Here is a 5,152-nt window from a genome sequence, read left to right on the forward strand (position 1 = left end):
GACAGCTATCCAGATAGGAACAAAAATGCATGAGCTATCTAGTCTAGTACAACTAACTTGTCCGTACAGAGGTAACATGATTCTGATGAAAATGACACTTGGGCTATTTGAGAAAATATATAAATATTCAAAAAAGAAAAGAAAAAAGAGAGTTTTTGGATCATCTTCTTTAACATATCCTTTGAAGCTTTCGGCTATGGCAGCTTAAGATCCGACAGGTGAACCGACATGAAAAGGATGCAGCTTAACTCTTGACGAGGAGCCCTGAGCGCGACACAAGAAGGAATAGATAGATTCAAGTCGAGTTGTTTAGGAATAGTATTCTCCACTTGTTTCTTTTATTTTTCCTTTCTAACATTGGTGATTAGTTTCGATTTCATGTTAGTATGGAAGTACACATGATTTCTGGTTTAAATATTATGTAATTCAATCTTGCTTCTACTATTTAATCTTTGGGTTTCAATGTTTTTAGCATGGAAGTGTTATTGCGATCACTGACACTGGAAGGTGCAGTGACAGTTCAAGCTAACAAGCATGACAACGGAAGTTGCTTGAGGATTATAGGAATTTAATTCACTTGTTCTTAATAGTGTTCCATTTCCATCATCGAATGATGTGCCTAATGTGCATGTTTAAGTCTTTAATTAAATATAGAAGTTAAGCTTGGTAAGATATTCATTGCAATTTAATGCATCGACAATCACCTATTCTCTTATAGCTTGTGAGCACTTAGCATTCTGTTGAATATTCACGTTGGGGATCCCAGTTTCTCACTATCATATTTTGTCTTATTATTTTCAAGTTATTGCTTCGACAACAATTCTCACAATTTATATCATTTTATCTATTTATTGCACTGACATTAATAGACAAAAGACAACCATCCTCGTGGGATCGATATCTGACAGACTCATATATGTCTACTATACTTGAACCAACAGTGTACGCTTGCACATTATTGTTGTGACATTAAACAACCGATCAATACTCCATGAGTGGCAGGCTATTAGATTAATTTGGTAGGTCTGTCTTGATTTTGGTTTAAGGGTTAGCCTTTTGGCGAAGTGTTAGGTTTTTGGTTTTGTGTCTTGGCGTGGTTGTTAGGAGGAACTCGCCAACCAGTTTCTTCTTTTGTAAGATTTGTGGTAGATCATTTTATTAGTATACGCCAGTAGTGGAATGTGGGATTGTGGACCCAATTGATTTCTATTTAAAAATGTGTGTTTATCGTTCAATTTTAGTTAATTTCTTATTAGGACCCAATTAAAAATTAACTAAAATTTATTATTATTTTATTGTGTAAGATGCTAAGAATGATCATGTTAGCCACAATAGAGTATGAGTTACCTTTACATGTTAGCCACGTATAAATTGTATAAGAGTTGTAAAATTTATATGTATATCAGTGAAACTTTTGTAGTGGGAGGTTCTTATTCTCTCTTTTTTTGCTCTGTTATACCCTAGTATCCTACTTAAGAAAAAGTTATTTGTTGGAGAGAATTCAGCAAGTGATCAGTTAGTAAGAAAGGATTGTGCGTGCGGCAATAGAGACAGGGTAACAAACCTCGTTGGAATTATCTGTGAGTATCCAATTTGTTTTCCTCTTCTTTGAGTTTCCTTCTATCTTGTGTATATCACTAATTGTGGTTTTCATAGGTTTGAGTTAAAGTGAACCCATCGGTATGGAACTTTGTGAATCTGTTGCATGAAATCTTCTGTGTATGTATATTTGTGGCATGAAATGGATAGGACTTCCTTGGGGTATAAAATCAGTATCCAAATATGAAGAGCCACTGGTAGGGCATGTTAGTTGCAAACCAGAATGATAGATGTGCTAGACCACTGGTAGAGCATGCTAGTTGCTAACTAGATAGGAGAATATGATGGGCCACTGGTAGCATATGCTAGTTGCTAACCAGATTTGCGTGTATGTTGGGCCACTGATAGGACATGTTAGTTGTTAACCAGGTTGGTGACCACTGGTAGGGTATGTTAGTTACTAACCAGTTGGCGTGAGTACTATAATTGGTAGGGCATGTTAGTTGCTAACCATCCTAGCGATATGGATGTCGCTTATGGTAAGACATGTTAGTTGTTAACCATGACAAAGAGCCCTGAACTCATGGGAACACGCATGTGTTCGAAATGATAAAAAATGTGATATATGTTCTGATATGTGATTGGAGGATCCAAGGTTTAACCCAATGAGAGATTTGAAAAGAGTAAGTTAATATGACTCTGTATCTGATATATGTTATGTATTGAAAAGATTAAATTAACATGATAGTGTATGTGTTAAATGTTATGTATAATTGCTGACAAAAATGAAAAGTTGATTGTTAAGTGGTAAGTTCTATTCCCTATTTGTTGTGCTGGAAATATAGTGTATTTGTTAAGTATTGGTATTTGGCGTATAGAATTTTCCATAATGAAGAGGTGTATGATTTAGCCTGATGAGATGTCTGAAATGCAAAGATTTGTGTTAAAAAAGTTTGTATTTAGTTGGGAAGTGTCAGCTTTATTAAAGTTAAAGTTCTCTTTGGTGTAAAGATGAAAGTATTCGCCCAATGTTAAAGAAGAAAGTATACGCCCGATATTAAAGTTCACCCGATGTTAAAGAACGCTTGGAAATGCTATCTGCCAATGGTATGGGAGTATTCGCTCGAATGTCTCGGTGCGTAGAGTTGGTGTATTAGTTTATATGCATGAGTTTACAGTTGTAATATCATTCTTGCTTGTGTATTTTTCATCTAAAAGGTTTAGTATTTTCTTTTCTAGAGCTCACTCAGTTCTTTTAAACTTACCCCTTTTTCCTTCCCTTCTTTTCAAATGATACTTTGTCATAAGCTTGTAGAAGGGACTCAGCCAGAAAGAGCAACCTCTGCAGTGAGCTTTGCCTGTATTTGTTTTGTAACATGCATCTGTCCTATAGGGGAGGCATGTAACTTCGATTTGAACTTGAATCTGTAATAAAGTACCTTCATTTAATTACAATTTTATTTGAATGATAACTTTGAAGGATTTAATAAATTTTATGAATTATGTTTTATGAAGTGTATTCTACTTGTATACGCCAAATTGTTTTATGTGTTATGACCACTGCCAATATACTGTATTTTCAAAGGAAAGATTTCAATCGAAAGTTTTAAACTCATTCGTGTATACATTATGGCATATGTTAGTAAGTGACTTGTGCTTTAGAGACTTTTTCTGAGTTAACGCCTAGTTTATTTGTTATACCTTGAAACTATATATAAGTCTGCTTTTCGTGTAACGTCTTATCTCAGTCAACCATTGAGATTGGGGTGTTACAAAGGCTACCTAACTCAGGTCTTTAACCTACATGGCATTCCTAAAACCATCATTTTAGATTGAGATAAAATTTTTATTATCCTGTTTTGGAAGGAAATTATGCGACAACTAGGAACTACAGTGGCATTGAGTACAACTTACCACACAGAGACAGAAGGCCAATTACAATGCTTGAAGCAGTGTCTCAAACAATATTTGCGATGTATGTGTTTCTTTATGCCAAAAACTTGGTCCAGCTGGTTGCATCTAGCTGAGTGGCAGTACAACACCGACCACTATTCTACAATTGTAATGTCTCCTTTTTGAGGATTATACAAATACCAACCCCTTGTTTGCTTGGGATACTTCTAGTGGCTCCAAAGAAGCGGTAGAGGACAAGTTAATGTGAGAGAGAAAGCAAGTTAGCAAACTTTTAATAGCCCAATTACAAAAGACTCAAGAATGAATGAAGTTTTATGCAAATAAAAAAAGGAATAAAAGTAAATTTAAGGTGGGAGATCAAGTTTACTTGAAATTGCAACCTTACAAGTAGACTTTTCTAGCCCTAAAGAGTAATCTAAAACTATCCCCTTGGTCCAAGCACTCCTTGACTCTCTTTTCAAAGCCCTTTTCATATTTCCCTCGCGATACTTGTTCCCTATCGGTCTCTTGCCCGTATTTAGCCTTGGACAGAATTTACCGCTCAATTAGAGCTGCATTCCCAAACAACCCAACTCGTAGGTAGCACAACGTGGTGCGACAGGGTCCGCGCACGACGGGGCTCTTACCCTCTTCGGCGCCCCTTTCTAGGGGACTTGAGCTCGGTCCGCCACTGAAGATGCTTCTCTAGCCTATAATTCGAACGCTGATGGTGCTCAATTCTCAAGCTGGGCTTTTCCTAGTTTGCTCGCCGTTACTAGGGAATCCTAGTAAGTTTCTTTTCCTCTGCTTATTGATATGCTTAAACTTAGCACATAATCTCGTTTGACCTGGGGTCAAGATGCAAGCATCGTCCTTGCGATGCCGGAAGGGTTCAAGGGTTTTAATCGATGAATGCGCATGACTTTGAACGAGGTTGCTTATAGCATTACCACCAATTGTCGCAACGATGATGTCGTCAGGGACTCAAATTTAGGCCAATCGCTGGCTGTGAGTGCACGAGAGGCCAATTTCTACCCACAGTCCAACTGAGGCCCGAAGGCTCAAGGTTGGATGGGGACGACGATGCGTGACACTCAGGTAGACGTGCCCTCAGCCTAATGGCTTGGGGGTGCAACTTGCGTTCAAAGACTCGATAGTTCATGGGATTCTGCAATTCACACAAGGTCTCACATTTCACTGTGTTCTTCATTGATACAAGATCCGATATATTCGTTGCTGAGAGTCAGTCTGTGTATTTCGTAACAAAAGAGCAACATCACTGAAGCACCGACACCGCGAATGATGAGGAGACAGAAGACGTGCCCCTTTTTTTCATTTTGATTCCTTGGGGCAATTCATGTTGGGGGTTTGTTTGTTTTGCCTCGAAAAGGTTGATCTTGACATCTCACTCCACCCGATAGGCAAAGAGACAACAAGACCAACCGCTCCGAGATGCGAGGGGTGGCGAAAGGCAAAGATGCACCCACACCACCTCCGGTGTTGTTTACAATGCGTTCACGGGTCTTTCTGCTAGGCAGGTTTCAACAATGATCCTTCCGCAGGTTCACTTACGGAAACCTTGTTACGACTTCTTCTTCCTCTAAATGATAAGGTTCAGTGGACTTCTCACGACGTCGCGGGAAACAAACCGCCCATGTCGCCATGATCCAAACACTTCAACAGACAATTAAATCGGTAGGAGCGACGGGCGGTGTGTACA

At 38.5% G+C, this 5,152-nt stretch overlaps 1 non-coding gene across 1 annotated transcript; it reads right to left on the bottom strand.

Moving 5' to 3' along the window:
* Positions 1–4,520: 4,520 nt before the first annotated feature.
* On the bottom strand, positions 4,521–4,677 carry LOC128042082 (5.8S ribosomal RNA). Its single transcript, XR_008197290.1, has one exon. It is a non-coding gene; the product is annotated as a 5.8S ribosomal RNA (ribosomal RNA).
* Positions 4,678–5,152: the final 475 nt, after the last annotated feature.

This window comes from Gossypium raimondii, chromosome 6 (genome assembly GCF_025698545.1).
Source record: "Gossypium raimondii isolate GPD5lz chromosome 6, ASM2569854v1, whole genome shotgun sequence".
NCBI classification, from domain to species: Eukaryota; Viridiplantae; Streptophyta; class Magnoliopsida; order Malvales; family Malvaceae; genus Gossypium; species Gossypium raimondii.